Source organism: Sarcophilus harrisii, chromosome 4 (assembly GCF_902635505.1).
Source record: "Sarcophilus harrisii chromosome 4, mSarHar1.11, whole genome shotgun sequence".
NCBI lineage: Eukaryota > Metazoa > Chordata > Mammalia > Dasyuromorphia > Dasyuridae > Sarcophilus > Sarcophilus harrisii.
This window is the reverse complement of record NC_045429.1, coordinates 422,791,784-422,808,152: the sequence shown is the minus strand read 5'-3', so window position 1 is coordinate 422,808,152 and position 16,369 is coordinate 422,791,784. Positions and strand designations below refer to the sequence as shown.

Here is a 16,369-nt window from a genome sequence, read left to right as displayed (position 1 = left end):
AGGATAAACGGCTTTCGCTGCCTGGATATTGAGTTTTTGCTTCTTCATCAATTCATATTCTCCTAGATATTCATCAAGTGCTTGGTTGTGTCATGGACATTGAAAAGATGGGGTTCCTATCAGACACCTCAAATGCTGGGAGTTCTTGCTAACATTCCAAGACCATGCTAAAAATCTATTGTCATTAGAAAAGCATTTTTACCCTGCCGCCCAATTCTTAGTCATAGTATTACAGAGCTAAAAAAAGAGTTTTGAGGATCATTTAGTCCTATCTCTTTCTTTACAGATGAGCAAAGGTGAGCCTCATTTATGTGACCTGACTAAAGTGTGCAAATGGACAGCACTGAGATGGTACATGTATATATATAGCTTTGACTAAAATGAAATTTCAGGGAGTAGGAAGAAGATGATAACCCTAGTTTTTCTTCTCAGAGAGTTCAAATCCCAGCTCAAACACATCTGTGACTAGGGGGATAAGTCTCTCCAATGGGCCACATTCATTTATAAAATGAGAGAAGGATGGGCTGAATACTTTCTAAGGGTCCTACTTAGCTTCCTCCCTGACCCCCCCCCCAAAAAAAAAAAACAACACTTAATAATACTAGAGCTCTTTAAAGTATACAAAGCCTCCCAACAATCAATAAGCATTTAAGCACTGAGCAGATGCTGGGGATACAAATTAAAAGCAAATTCTCCATGGACTTCCAAGTAATTTAAGTGATGAGATTCACAGAAAACCTTTAGAACTAGTGCAATAATTCCTATTTTCCAGACAAGGAAAGCGAGGTGACTTGCCCAGTGTCACACAGCTAGTGAACATATTAAGGCAGAATTCATTTTATATGTGGATCTTATCTGTAAGATATTCAATTTATCACCTAGCAGTCTGTAAATTTATGACTTTCAAGTCCCATTTTGCATTGATTAGATGTTGTGTAACTCCTAGGGAGGATATAGCAATAACCCTAAGGTTACCTGGCCTTGGGAGTGTTGTATTTCCACAAAAAAATGCGGATTGTTAGATATTAATCTGTTGGTCAGTAATAAGTTTCTGAAACAATCTAAACCACAGAATTCAGTAATAGGGTACAACTCTACCTCTAAGCCACAGCATTCAACATTCAATTCTACCTCTAAGCCATAAAATTAGCATATTAGCATATTAGCATATTAGCATATCAGTGACCAGAAACATCATATTTCTCTTATCTTTTCCCTATAAATTTATCTTCTTGCTCCTGGTTCTCTGCTAAATTATTTTGGAACTTAGCCGGCTTCAATTGGCTTTACAATTATAATAAACTTTTCCCCCTGACTTGGAGATGGGTTCAATCCTGCAAATTCTTGACACACCCCGAGACCCTGGTCTGACCCCAGTCTTTTGGGGGAGGGGGGTCTCCTTTGAATCCCAGTGAGATGAGCAATGTTCACAAAAATTGGATGGATGCAAAGGCAATGGAACTGTCCCCAACCTCAGACAACTTATATTCTACAGGAGGGAAGTAGCAACATTTATTATATGTTAAATAATTAAATACAAAATAAGTAACAAGATTTCTGGAGTAAAGGGGGTGAGGGGGAGAGAATAAGTACTTCACTCAAACTTGTCCATCCAGATAGCTTTCTTTTGCCTTAAATGGACATTTTGTAATTAGGAAAATATTTGGATTCTTAAGAAATTTTTTTTTTTTAAGTGAGGAGAGAAATGGTGGGAATGATGAAATCCTATCAGCTTTAGCCATATAGTAGCTAGGAATGTCATCCCTCGGTAGTGTTTAATTGAACCATCTGATTTTTTCCCAGTCTCATCATGTCCCTAACTCCCAATCCCAGGGATTTAAGGCCAACTACTGCTTTTTGTCTCCTGACAGCGCCAGACAGCTGCCCACCCCTTATAGTTACAAAGGGCCACTGGAGCTTCTCATCCAACTACCAGCTAGAATGAGGGGGCGTTGAGGGAAACAGAAGTCCCTCATTTGTTGCTAAAAATAACTGAGAATTTAGAAAGGAAGTGATTATCTTCCCATCCGACAAGACTCAGAGAATGGTTCAGATGACAAACTTGCTAGAGGTTTGAAAACTGCTGGCAGATTAGACTTCCCCCCACCATGATACCTCCCCCACCAAAGGAGGATAACTATTATTGGGGTAGGGGGAAGGGATCCAGAGGTAAGAAGATAACTGAAACTCAGAGGAAAGGTCAGAATGATCCTCAAAGGCAGAAAAAGTATCTGAAAATAAAGATGTCCCTATCCATCCCATTCCCCTACCAAAAAACATATCACACAACATTCTGGGGATTTATCTGCTTGGAGTGAGGGTGGGGAGGAGAGGAAGCTAGTTCCCCACAGTCTACCATCTAAAAGCTTCTGAAAAATAGTCCCAAGGCAGTTAAGTGATGCAGTATATCCAGCCTTGAAGGAAGACCAGGAAGACCAGAGTTCAAATATGGCCTCAGACACTTAACACTTCCTAGCTGTGTGACCCTGGACAAGTCATTTAACTCCAATTGCCTCAGCAAAAAAAAAAAAAAAAAAAAAAAAAGAAAGAAAGAAAAAAGAAAGATAGTCCCATTCTCCTCACCCCAGGCCCTACCTTACCCCTAATAAATCCTAAGGGACAAATACCAACTATTACATGATAGTCTATCTGGAATCTAAGGCATGCACATGGTCCTTACCCTCAGGAAGCTTACAGTCTTATCTGACACTGGAAAAACTGGAAAAAAAGTCAGTGTTCAGTTCAATAAAATTTTATTACAGGGAAGGACATAAGCTATATAAATGAAGGAAATTCTAGGTAGAGATAGTTCCAATTTTGTCACATGTAGAATGAAGGACGCTGATGCTATCAAAGAAAACATTCAGGAGTAAGAGAATGGTAATTTAAATCCTGACCCTATTACCTGTAACCTCAATCAATCTCTCAAGTTGTCAATTTCCGATCTATGAGGTAAAATGAGGGAATTGGCCTAGATCCGAAGTATCAAACTCCATGGTTTTATGAGCCATATCCAAGAATCCTTGCTAGCAGCTTAATAATTTAGAAAACCATATATTACCTCTATTTTTATCTATTTTGCTAAATATGTCCCAATTACATCTTAATCTGGTTCCACTGCTCACAAGTGTAGTAATCACACGTGACCTCTAAGATCCTATTCAGCTTTGACAATGTCTCTCCTTCAATAAATTTCAGTACATTTCCTATTATCTCCAGAACAGATAAAATCTTTTTTTTTGGCATTTAAAGCCCTTCACACTGCCCTCCTCCTACATTCCCAATCTTTTTACACATCATCCCACCCCCATCTTCTCTGTGACCCAGTGACACTGGCATTCTTGGTGTCCCTCCCACAAGGCATTCGATCTTAAAGACTCCAGGCATTTTCTCTGGCTGTTCCTCAAACCTGCAACACTTCCCTTCTCATCACTACCTCCTAACTTCAATTCCCACAAGACTTTTCTGGTCCATTTTAAAGTTAGGATCTTCCCTCTGTTGATTATTCTAGAGATAGCACTTCTACATAGTTGTTGGTATGTTGTCTTGATTAAATCGAGTTCTTTGAGAGCAGTGACTTTCTTTATATCCCCAGCACTTAGCAAAAGTACCAGGTACATAGCATGACCCTTAATAAGTACATGCTGCTTGTTGATTTTATATGATCTAACTTAGTTCCTTATTCTATACCACTGCCAGTTTCTCCATCCACACATCCAGTCCCATCTATTCTCAAGCTTTTAGGCTCTTTGCCTTCTTGTTTTACACCCTGGTTTATTTTGCTTATTAATCATACTTGTGCATTTATGCACAGACATTTGAGGCTGTTCCTTTCACTCTGGAATTTCCACTGAATTTCTGATGATCTCTTCTGCTTCTCTTTTCCTATAGGGTAGGAATAAGTCTTATTTTTTCACAGCTGAAGTAGAGATCCTCTCCAAACTAGGCAAGAAATCACTCCTCATTCACAAGCAGAGAACCTCTTCTCTAGCCTAAATAGCCTTGCCCCACCCACTCCCACTCCATCCTGGCAAAGGGAGGGAGGGGGGAGTCTGAAATGCCAAGTTTCCCTAGAATCTATTTTCAACCCAGTCATTAGGTCCCACCTATGTTTCCCTACAGTGAGGAACCTTTTATTTTTTCTATCAGTGTTATGGACGAGGATACGGCCAGAAAAGGGATGAGAACCAATCTAGAACTTTAAAGATTATCTTCTCTCCCTCTCCAAGACAAAGTCTTCAAAATCACCTGACTTTTTCAAATAAAGATCATGAAACCAATCATTAAAAAACAAAACAATGTTCTGTTAGAGAAAATCATTTTAAGAAAAACCCTCCAAGAATTATCACCTTTCTTTCAAATTGGATCAAGAAACGAATAATTTTAAATAATCAATGTCCAGTTAGAAAAAATAATTAAAGAGAAGCCGCAAAGAACCTGACTTTCAAATTAAGATCATGAAACCAATGATTATAAATAATCAACGTGCAGTTAAAGAATACATTTAAGAAAGACCGCAGAGTCCCAAAAAAGGGGGTTAAGATAAACGCTAGAGTAGAAGAGAATCGGAAGGTTAAATTATGCTCAAGTTCAGGTAGAAAGCTTATTCGGTCGCTGCGCCCTGTCCCCATCCTCCCGGGCCACGCAGGACACTCAGTATTTGTAGGATCGAGATGAAGTTGCTGCCTCGCTCGCTTGCGCTCTCACATAGTTCCAAACTGGCCAAACCCCCAGCCCAGCTGCTCCCCAAGGTGAAGATGCCCCTGTACCCCAAAGGCTCCCGCACTAAGAGGGAAAGCGCCCAGCTGGAAAGGAGAGAAACGCGCAGGAGCCCGGCCCCCGGCCCCGTTCGGGCTCCTGCGCTCGGCTACGGTTTTCGCAGGCATCGCCTCGCAATCATTAAGTGCCTCCCCGTGCTAGGTGCCGGGCTAGACGCGGAGGATACAATGTAAGGCAAAAAGACACATAGTCACAGAGGCGGCGATGGAAACATCCCAGTGGGACGCAGGGAGGCGCTCCGGGAGGGGAGCACCGAGGGGACCCTGCAATGCAGCCACCTTGCCCTCCGAAGGTGCCCTCCCGCCGGGGGTCTTCCTCTGCCCCGCGGGAGGGGAGACAAGGCAGCGCGGCCGATGCCCAACTCCAGCTCGGCGCACACAAAGCCCTTCACCTTGCTTTCCAAGCTCCTCCCTGAGCTGGTGCTTGGAGGGTCTCGGATGCCCCCTTCGGTGGTCCGCGGCACGGAGCCCCCCCCCCCTCCCATCCCTAGCTCGCCCCCCCAGCTCAGAGGCGCTCCGCGCGCCTCCTCCCCACCGAGATCGCTGCGGTGCCCGCCCGGGTGGCGGGTGCGTGGGCTCCCCCCGGGCGCGGGGACCGTGCGGCGCTCACCTGCGCGGAGACAGCGGGGAGGAGGGAGAGGAGGAGGCCTGGCAGAGAAGGAAGAGAGGCGAGGCTGAGCAGCCCGCGTCCCGCAGCTGCCCGGCGCCGGGGCTGCTGTCCTTGCGGAGCGGCTGCAGTGGCCACGGCGGGCTGACTCCTCACTGGGGCTTCCTGTTCGGCTGGACAAAGGACATTTCCTGGGAGGGGCGTGGGAATGCTCCCAGCATGCCTCAATTTGTAGTTCCCGGGGACTTCCTGCCCGCAGCCCCCCGTTTCCCCGCAGCCCCCTTTCCCGCAGGGACAGCAGGCGCACGCCTCCCGAGCGGCCCTGCGTCGGTCCCGGACGGCACGCGCGCTGGCCGGCACCTGAGCCCCTCCCGGCTGCTGTCCACGCGGCGTGCGGGGGGTCAAGCTGCGGGGCTGGGCGCAGTCTGGGGAGAGATCCCTTTCTCTTTCTCAAGGGACTGGAAGATGGGTTCTTCAGCATCTGGGTGTTATTTCGTTTGTTTGCTTCTAGAGTCTTAATATTTTATTTTCTCGTAAAAGCGCAGAAATCCTGCTTTCGGAGCGGGGCGGGGCTGTCATCGAGAATGTAACAGCAGTGTATCTGTGGAACTGATCTAAAGGAATCGATTTGGGGAATCTCCTGGATCCTTTCCTTTCTGTGGCTAACAGGCGTGACTGTTCGGGCTCTCACCCTCGGACGTTCCCGTCTTTGCTGAGAGTGCTGATGGGTGGAATCCGAGGGACCTTCTGTGCCTGACTGTGATAGCCCCTACACGGCTCACCTCTAAAAATAGACTTGCCACCCTTTCAGAATGCTAGAAACCTCGGAAGAAGGGAGTGCCTTCTAAAGAAAGAAGGGTGGCTGCTGAATGAATCAGAGTCCCAACTCCTCTTCCTCTGTGTGTCCATATATATGTACACATACATTCACCCATTACACGCTCTCCCCCATTAAAATGCTAAATCTTTGAGAACTGAGATTATGATTTTTTAAAAATATCTTTCTTCGTTTTCTCCAGCCCTTAGCAAAATGCATATAAGGGCTTGTTTAATAAATACTTTGTGATTGATTAAACTAATAGAATATATCGCAAAATCTTACAGTGGACTATACAAATTAGTGCCAACCTAAATTGGAGTTATGAATTAAAAGCTTTGCTGACCTAGAATCCAACCCTTTCCATGTGTATAGATATATGTGTTGTTATGCCAAAGTTCCCTTTTAATGGGGTGACCAGTTCCTCCAATTGTCCTATTTCGTAATTCTGCCTGAGGTTATAAGCATCCCCTCTTAATGGTTGAGATAAAGGTTTTATAGACATTCCTTAATGTCATTAGAATATCAGTAACCTCCTTCTATTAGTTTATCCCCACCTAGGTCCCTCCATTATGTCATTGTTCTTGTTATTCCATAAAAGGCTCGCTGCCCCAATAGTCGGGGTTAGACTCTTTGAGATGATAGTCTCATCTAGCCCTGGGATCAACATGGATGCATTGGTCCCAGTATTTCTCTCCATTTAATAATTTATTGAATTGGTCTCTAATCTGTCTTGCTCAGTTTCTTCAGCATTACAGTAGAAGTTTGTGAAGGGTTGTAGAAAGAAAGAAAATGGGAAAAGTAGGAAGGATACATTTGATACTGAATATAATAGGAAGCCAGTGGAAGTCATTGAGCAGGGATGGGTATGGCCAAATGTATATTTTGGGAAAATCTTTTTGTCTCTTATACATTCTTTCCCTTCCCATCTCAGAGGAAGTGGTTATCTTCCTCCCGTTGATCTCCTCTTCTCCCATTCTTCTGACTTTGTTCCATCAATCATCCTGTCTATACTGGCTCCTTACTGTCTACCAACAAACATATTTAGTTCTTGGTTAAGAGAAAGAAAAACTTTCTTTTGACTGAAATCTTTTCAAGTTGTCATCCTTCCTCCCTCACCCATTCACTACCAAACTTTTTAGAAGGCTCACATCTGTGCCTTCTTTTCCTCACCACCCACTCCTCAACCTTTTGCAATCTGGCTTCTGTCTCCAATAGTTTACAGAAGTAATATCTTTCCCTCAAGGTCATAACTAATGACTTTCTTATTGCCAAATTCAACAGCTCTTTTTTGGTACCCATCCTCCTTGATCTTTCTTCTTTTGACATTGTTGGCGAATCTAACTCAATTCAATTGAGCAAATGTGATTCAATTCAAGCATTCATTAAGCAACCACTTTGGAAACCCTTTGCTTCTGGAGATTTGGGCTTCTATAACACTGTTTCTTCTAGTTTTCTTCCTATCTCTCTGGCTGTCTTTTTCTAGGTTCCTTTTGTAGTCTGACTGTCATGCTCCAGCCTCTTAAACGCTGGTGTCCCAAATGACTTTGCCTTTGGATAGTAGCAGAAAAAGTTGACAAGACTAATATTAAACTGATACAGAGGTAAGTGAATACTTGCCTCGGCCCGCGAGGCAGAGTGTGTGGACCCTGGAAGAAAAGAGATAAGGGCAAGAGAGAGGGGACGTGCAAAATGGAGGCAAGACAAATCCATCTGATCAAGTCTCATTTTAATGGGTGCAATAGTACAGATATATATAGCAGAAGAAAAGAAGGCACAAAAAAGGGCAAAAAGCAAATAAGTACAGAAAACAAAGCGCCAACAACCCACCACCATAAAGTTCCTGCTCTAAAACAGCTTCCAGTCTAATTGGGGGGACAATAAGCACATAGCTATGTACAAAGATAGAGAATTTATGACACTGGAGTACATAGAATCAGTAGGAGTTGATGAGATCACCAAGCCAAGTAGTATAAAGGGAGGAGTTCAGAGCATTGGGAGACACTTACACTTAAAAGACATGACCTGGATGAAGATGTAGTAAAGGAGATTTAAGAGTGGTCAAAGTGATGGTAAATGAGACAGGAGACAATATTGTCTGTCATGAAACCTAGAGAAGGAGAACAAGGTAAATATCAGTGTGAAAGGCTACTGAGAAAGCAAGAAGAATGAGGATTGAGAAAAGGCTTTCCAATTAGGCAATTAAAAGATAATTTTTAACTTTGGAGGAGGCAATTTCAGTTGAATAATTGATCAGAAGCCAGACTACAGAAGTTAAGAAAAACGAAAGGAAACAAAGTGGAAATAGCTATTGAAGATAGCCTTTTTTTTCTTTTTTTTTTATGTTAAACATGGTAGAAATATATGTTAAATCCAATATATGCACACATATTTATACAATTATCTTGCTGCACAAAAAAAATCAAAGCAAAAAAGGAAAAAAATGAGAAAGAAAATAAAATGCAAGCTGAATTGTCCAAACTAGCTTTCTGGAGGATCTCTGGATGGGCTTGGTCTTTGGGAGGAGAAGTGATGAAGGGAGGAGAGGCACCACAAGGCTGGTCAAAGATGGAATGTCCATGGTTGAGAGATTCCTCTGTGTCTGTGGCTGAGGGGTTCATTCCCAGTCCTCCCAGCTCTTAAGTACTTCAGTATGATTACATCACTACAGCAACTGAGCATATGCAACCATTACATCACCATATCACATTAAGTGTATGTTTAGAGACCATTATCTCACACTGAGTAGATGCTTAACTATAAGCACCCTGTTGTTTTTGATTCGAGTACACCTTCTCAGAGTTCCAGCCAACAAAACGACAAAAAAGTAAAAACAACAAAGAGTGAAAATCCACACTCAGTTCCCACAGTCCTCTCTCTGGGTGTAGATGGCTCTCTTCATCACAAGAGTAGATAACCTTTTCAAGGGAAGTAACTGGTAGACAGGAAGAGATTGTGAAAATGTGGAGAGAAGAGAAGGGGCCATCTTCCGGAGATGACATGAGGGAACGGGATCCCATATGCATGAGGAGGGGGTTTGCTCTGGGAAAAAGGACACTTCTGCATCTGAGACAGGGTCAATGAGCCAAAAGTGGCAGAAGGCATTTGAGTGATGTGATATTAGGAAGAGAATGGGAGAAACTCTGGAAGAGTGGAAGAATGTATAGCTTTTTTTTTTTTTTTTTTTTTTTCCCGGTAAAATGTAATAGCAACATTCTCAGCTTAAACTATGGAAAGAGGGAGAGATTGCCCAGTTTGCATGTTCAAAACACGCCTGGCTATCACATGTCAGATTCCCTTAGGCAGTTATCGAGTGTGCGGGTTGTTTTTCTCAATCAGTCTTACCCAACTCCTCTACACCCACTCATACTCTCTGTCTCTCCCTCTCTTTCTCTTTCTCTCCCCCCCCCCCCCCCTCTGTCTTTGTCTCTGCCTCTCTCTGTCTCTTTCTCTCTGACTCTGTCCCTGTCTCTGTCTCTCCCTCTCTTTCGCTCTCTCTCTCCATCTTCCTCTCTCTCTCTCTCTGTCTGTCTTTATCTCTGCCTCTCTCTGTCTCTTTCTTTCTCTCTGTCTCTCTGTCCTTGTCTTTGTCTGTCTTTCCCTCTCCTTCTCTCTCTCTCTCTTTCTCTCTCTTTCTCTTTCTCTCTCTCTCTCTTTCTTTCTCTCTCTCTCCCTCTTTCTCTCTCTCTCCCTCTCTGTCTGTCTGTCTCTCATACACACACACACACAGAACACACATACACATACAGAAGTTGAGAAGGCCTTCAGGTTGCCTTCATATTTAGGAGGAGATGGGTGAGATTTCTCTGCCCATCATGCCACTGGCAACTAATATTAAAGTTATTCTAGTTACCTTGTAATACATAGACAGGGGAGTAGGAGGGAAAGAAAATAAATGCTTCTTAATTTTAAAAAAAAGTCCAAATTTTCTTGAAGCTTTGTAAGCTTCAAATTGATACTTAGAACATTGGCAGTGATGTATTTGAGGTTCAGTACCAAATGATGCCAGCACCAAATAAATATTGGGGTTCAGTCGTGTAATGAATTCACAATGGCCATTCTTTTTGTCAAAAGGGACAGCTTATTTAGGAGAAAAGGTTACAGACAAAATGAAGAAATACAATAGACATCAGGAATGGTAAATATGAAATAGATTTGGGAGTGCGTACAGTTGTTAAGGAAAGGGGTTTTAACAATTAACAATTGAAAAGATAAGTTCCCTAGTGGAACTCATAATTAGTCAGAAGAAAGAGAATACTCCATGAGGTGGGAGTATACACTTAACTGGCAGGCTAAATCCATAGAGGAGTTTAGCACTCTAGAAAAGTTAGTTAGCTATAAGGAGGAAGACACCTTGAAGTATGAAGGGGAGATAAGGGGAAAGACACCATCAGGCATGGGGAGGGGGCAGGAGAAAGACACCATTAGACAAATACTTTGATGGACTAACCCAAAAGGGATTCAGCAAAAATGGACTGGTTTATCAAGAGCTATATAGGGGAAATTTAAGCTCAAGATTTTGATATAACTTGGCTTTCTGATCAGATATAGTAAGTTACGGTTACTATTTTGCCAAATAGATTTGTGAATTCTTCACAGGACCGAATCCCAACATTTAGTGCCAAACCACATTATTTGGTGCCAACTGCTCTCCTAAATCTCACCATTTGATGCTGAACCTCAAACACATTAGCAGGAGTAGCGGGAAGTAGCGGGAAGGAGAAGCGGGAAGCATTTTTGCCCTGAATTTATGACCCTTCATTCATAGATTCCTGTCTTCCTTACATCAGGCGTTCACCATTTTATTCTAGTTTAATTTTGGTGGAAAATATCTAACCTCACCCAACACAACAACACAAGAATTGGATTAAAGGTGAGATCTCATAAAACAATACTTTTTGAACCAGCACTTCTTATATACTATACTATCTGTAGCTTCACCAAGGCAAGGTTATCTTCTGAGGACCTTTAATTTCCATCAACAGAAGTAGACCATCATGGCACCCAATAGCTTATTGTATCTCTAGAGATCTAGCCCTAGTGTTGTCCTGAAGTAGTTACTGTTGCTCCTACCATGGAATAGGACAGTTAAAATTTAAACTTGGGGAGAGGAAGATTAGCCCCTATTTGCCAAGTAGTATCTCATTTAGATATAACTGTCACATCCTCTCTCCAAGAATAGTCAAATATGACAGATAACATCAGTGATCTAAAAGGACGAGATTCATGAAAAGGATAACTGACTAAGAGTGAGAGGTCTCGAGTTCATGTACTATTTGCTAGTACTGGGGAGTTATAGCTTGTCTTCCCTATTGATCTATGAATCATCCTTGCTCACTTTATGCTTAAGCTGCAAAGGTTGCATTTTCTCTCTTTCTCTCTGTCTCCCTCTGTCTCTCTCTGTTTCTCTCTCTCATTCCCCTCCCTCACTTTTTCTGTCTTTCAAGGTCAAGTAATTTAGAGGCAACCTAGACTTATCCATGTCAATAGCTCTGACCCACAGCAATGGAAAATGGCCTTGTGTATAATTCAAATCATATTTCTAATCTTTACACTCCTCAAATCCACTAAATCACATTTTATTTCAAGGCATGGATTTTCCTTGCCTTTCTCCAAATGTCATTGAATCATCAGGGCCAGATTTGAGGCAGTATAGAAAAGATAAAAGGAGGTTTCTGGTCATACGATCAAAAAGATGGACTAAACATTTTCTTTCTCAAAAAGAGAGAGAGAGGAATTATTCATTAGAAGTAAATCAATTATATCTGTTTCCACAGGACAGAATAATAAACCAACAATATAATAGCCTTATGAATTGATCATGAAAAATATTAAACTTTAAAACTCTTATTTAATATCTCTCCCCCATCAGTCTCCAGGCTCCATCCAAATGTACAAATTGAACTGAGGGCTTGTATTTTTGGCGCCACTCAGGTATTCCCTTTTGTTGGAGTATCTTTTGTGAGACCTGATAATGTCCTTCCCCAAGTTTCCTGTTGTACCTTGCTCTGAACATTGTCTTCCCAGGGATATGAGGTATATAAGAAATTATAACTGGAGTAGATTGGGTTTCCTGATATCTGGAATAACCCTTCCCCCCAGTCTTGTGAAAAGTAGCAAACACTAATTCAGCTAAAGAACAGATAACTAAAGATCAGAGGAACTGTGACAAGTCCAGGATACTCAGTTGTACCAGGACTGAAGAAAAGCAGACTAGAATCTATCAAAGGCCCCCAGGGGTTATTTTGGGACAGGGAATGAGGCCATAAAAATTCTCAGCTTGGGAGGAAGCTAAACCAGCTTTGAAACTACAATAAAAGGGGAGAGAATGAGCACTGGGACACTACAACTTTAAAAAGACTAAACACCAAAAGCAGGGAGAGCAAAAAAAAAAAAAAAAAAAAAAGAAAATTCAGTTAAAAACAAGTAGAAATCAACATGGAAAATACTAAAATTCAAAGGGAAGATGAACACTAAAAAATCAAAGATATTAAAAATTAATTTAAATAAATATTGAAAGACAAAGAAACTGAACCAATACCTGATTTAAAATAGAACCCTGTTGATTCCTAAGAGTGCCTGGAACCACACTAAGTCACTCCAGAATGGTTGAAGAAAGAAATTCTAATCTTGAGAGACAAAGATGAATGATAATATATAGAAATCTTTGTTTCTAAAGGGCAGAAATAATTAGCAGAATAGAAAAACTTGAAACTAAAGTGGTGAATCTCTCCAAAAAAATCAAAAGAGAAACAAATTAGGAATGGAAATACGCTGCAGTAAAAGACAATCTTCTGTAAGAATAGAAGCAACATGCAATAAATTAAAAATTAAAATTGGTTGTTATAGAAGAATGTACACTGATCTCAAAGACAAGGTAGATATATAGAGATAATTTAGGAATCAGAACCATTCCAGAAAAAGATGATAAGTTTTTTCCCCTCTGAGGCAATTGGTGATAAGTGATTTGCCCAAGGTCACACAACTAGGAAGTTTTGAATGTTTGAGGCCAGATTTAAGAAAAGTTAATACAACTTAATAAATGATATAAAAAAGATGAGCAGAGCTTCTGAATACAGAGAACAAAAAGCTTATCAAAATACACATTGCCACTAGAAAAAATCCTCACAGTTCAAATTCAAAGACCCAGAATGATTAAATTTAACAATTTTAATGACAAGCAACAAATTCTGTAAGGAATCAGGAGAAATGTCTTTAAACGTTAAAAAAAAATCAAATAATAAAAGAAACTCAGCATATAGTGCAGAAAATAATGGAATAACATATCCTCAAAATCAAAGATTAAGATGAAGCACACAGTGACATACCATGAAAACTTAAGACATCAATAAAAAATTAATATTCAACAGAGACATTGTAACAATTATAAAAATGTGACAAGATTATTCAGTTTATAAACACCTCCAAAATACAAGCACATAAATGTAAATAAATAGGATTTCTAAGCAAAGAATAGACAATACAATAAATACAAAAAATAAATAAAAAATCTTTAGATACTATTAAAAGTTTTTTTAAACTAGAAAGAGAAAATTTTTGAAAAAGGGAAAAAATACTACACAGAGAATTTTTAGAAATAGAGTGTAACTTAAAGAAAAAGGAGAAATGACAATGGACACTAGGTTAGATCCCAATCACCCTTATGAGAGAGAGTCAGTGTATGACTGGATCTACTGTGACTGGATGCAAAATGGGAAAGTACAATAAAGGGGGAAAAGAAGCCAGAGAAATAGAGGGATGTGTGTGATGTGCCTAATCTAGACCACAGGTAAATTTGGTTAAAGGACAATAGTCTCTCAATAAGAGAAAGAGCTATGGGAGAATGGGTGAAGTGACAAAGAAAGATATTGAAACAGAAAGAAAATGGGAAATTTTGACCCCATTGGGATATAGTTTTTAATTAAATATTATTTCATTGGAGGGGAAAGGTATCTTCTGTAATGGGACATAAGGGTGTTTATAAATGGTCCATTCTGTGGGGAGTGGGTGGACAAGGAGACTTTTTCCACTAAGAGAGTACTGAGTTTTCATAAATAACATGATTATATTTTAATGGAAAGGAGGGATATTAAAAAATTCTTTTAGAATTTTAATGTCACAAATGATCAGAGAGGAAGTCAATTGATAATGGAAGATACACCAGCCGTAAATACCTTTGTTATTTAAAAATAAAAGATATTAAAAGAAAAAAAGAAAAGAGATGGAAGGGAGAGAAAAAACACAAGGTAATTGGATGGAGATATGGGAAACTTGTTTAGAGGTATAATCAGGTTATAGAACTATATGGAAATATAAAAAGAGTGAAGGGAATGGGCCTAATTTGAATTTGATTTTTATCTTAATTAGTGTAAAGAGACCAGAACACCCTCTCCCTACCATCCACATGGCTCCCATTCCCCCTACAACATGGACATAGAGTTTCATGTAGAAACACATTCAACTCAATAAAGATATATAGTCAGGAACAGAAAGAGAGGAAAAGGGAAAAGAGGGCAGGTAGTTTTAATACTAGGAAAATGACAAACTCAACCATATTAATAAAAATCCCATGATTACATTAATAAATGCAACAAAAGATTTTGACAAAATGACATACCTATTTCTATTAAAATAATAGGAAGCATAGGAATAACCAAACCTTATCTTGAAATGATAAATAATATCTATCTAAAATCAAAAGCTATCACTATTTGTAACAGAGAAAAACTAGAACTCTTTCAAAAAATTTAGGGGTGAAAAAATATCCATTGTCACAAGTTCTATCTGATATAGTATTAGAAATGCTAGCTATAACAAGACAATAACAACAATATATTCCGAGAAAATTAGTATGGGTAAAGAAGAACTAAAATTATCCCATTTTGCAAATGATATCATGTTGTTCTTTGAGAACTTTAAAGAGTCAACTAAATTAAGTGAAACAATAGCATCAATAAACTTGCAGGATAAAAAAAAAATCTTAAAAAATCATTAGCATTTTAATGTAATATATAAAAATTGAACAGGAAGAGAGAAATTACATTTAAAATTACTACTGAATAAAAACAAATTACTACTGACTATATAAAATACTTGGGGGGAGGGAAATGTCTACTTTCCAAAATACCAAAACTGTATAGATACAACAATAAACAACTGCTTAAAAAATAGACATATCCAAATAATTGGAAAATATTATTTGTCCAAAGGTATGATAAACCAATATATCAAAATGACAATACTACCTAAATGAATAAATGTAATCAATGCCATACAAATCAACATGCTAAAGGCTGTATAAAATTAGAAAAAGAATAATGAAATTCATTTGTAGAAAAAAAAGATCAAAAATTTCAAGAGAAATAATGAAAAAGTAATGAAGGAGGTCTATCAATATGATTCATGTTATACTACAAAATAATACTTTTTTATTCAATAGTGTTATATTTTTCCAAATATATGCAAAGATAGTTTTCAACATTTACCTTTGCAAAACTTTGTGTTCTAAATTGTTCTTCCTCTCTTCTCCCCTCCCTTCTACCTCTTCAAGACAGCAAGCAATTTAATGTAGATTGAACAGGTGCAATTTTTCTAAATATATTTCCATATTTGTCATATTGCACAGGAAAAATCAGATCAAGATAGGAAAAAAAACATAAGAAAGGAAAAAAAAAAACAAGAAAACAAACAACAACAAAAAGGTGAAAATATTGTGCTTTGATTCACATTCATTTTCCATAGCTCTCTCTGGATATAGATGGCACTTTCTAACATGTCTATTGATATTGTTTTGAATTGTCTCATTGTTGAAAAGAGAAAAGTCTACACAGGAAAACAGTGCTTGTTAAACTAATTTGGTAAAAAAAAAAATTGACTTAACAATGAAACAAATCAGATATACAACAAACAGAAACAAATATATCTGATATTGTAGATAGTGCTTTATTCACTGTGCCACCTGTCTACATGCTAGACCCGTACCCAAAAGAGATCATAGAAAAAGGAAAAGGTTATTTATGTGCAAAAATAGCATCTATTTCTGTGGTGGCAAAAAAAAGTAGAAACCCTAAAGATGGCCATCAATGATGGGATGCATGAATAAGAGGTGTTATTTAAATGTGATAGAGTATATTATTTGAAAAGAAGAAATAGATGAGTACAAAGAGA

General features: G+C 39.4%; 1 protein-coding gene across 3 annotated transcripts in view; it reads right to left on the bottom strand.

Moving 5' to 3' along the window:
• Positions 1-6,280, bottom strand: part of ZNF697 (zinc finger protein 697) — a 39,556-nt gene extending 33,276 nt beyond the window's left edge. For 2 of the 3 annotated variants that reach the window (XM_031967387.1, XM_031967391.1), the window contains exon 1: positions 5,389-6,280. The gene's annotated coding sequence lies outside the window, so the exon portion shown is untranslated. The remainder of the gene's footprint in view (positions 1-5,388) is intronic. The other variant, XM_031967389.1, reaches the window with a different exon arrangement.
• Between the last annotated feature and the right edge of the window lie 10,089 nt (positions 6,281-16,369).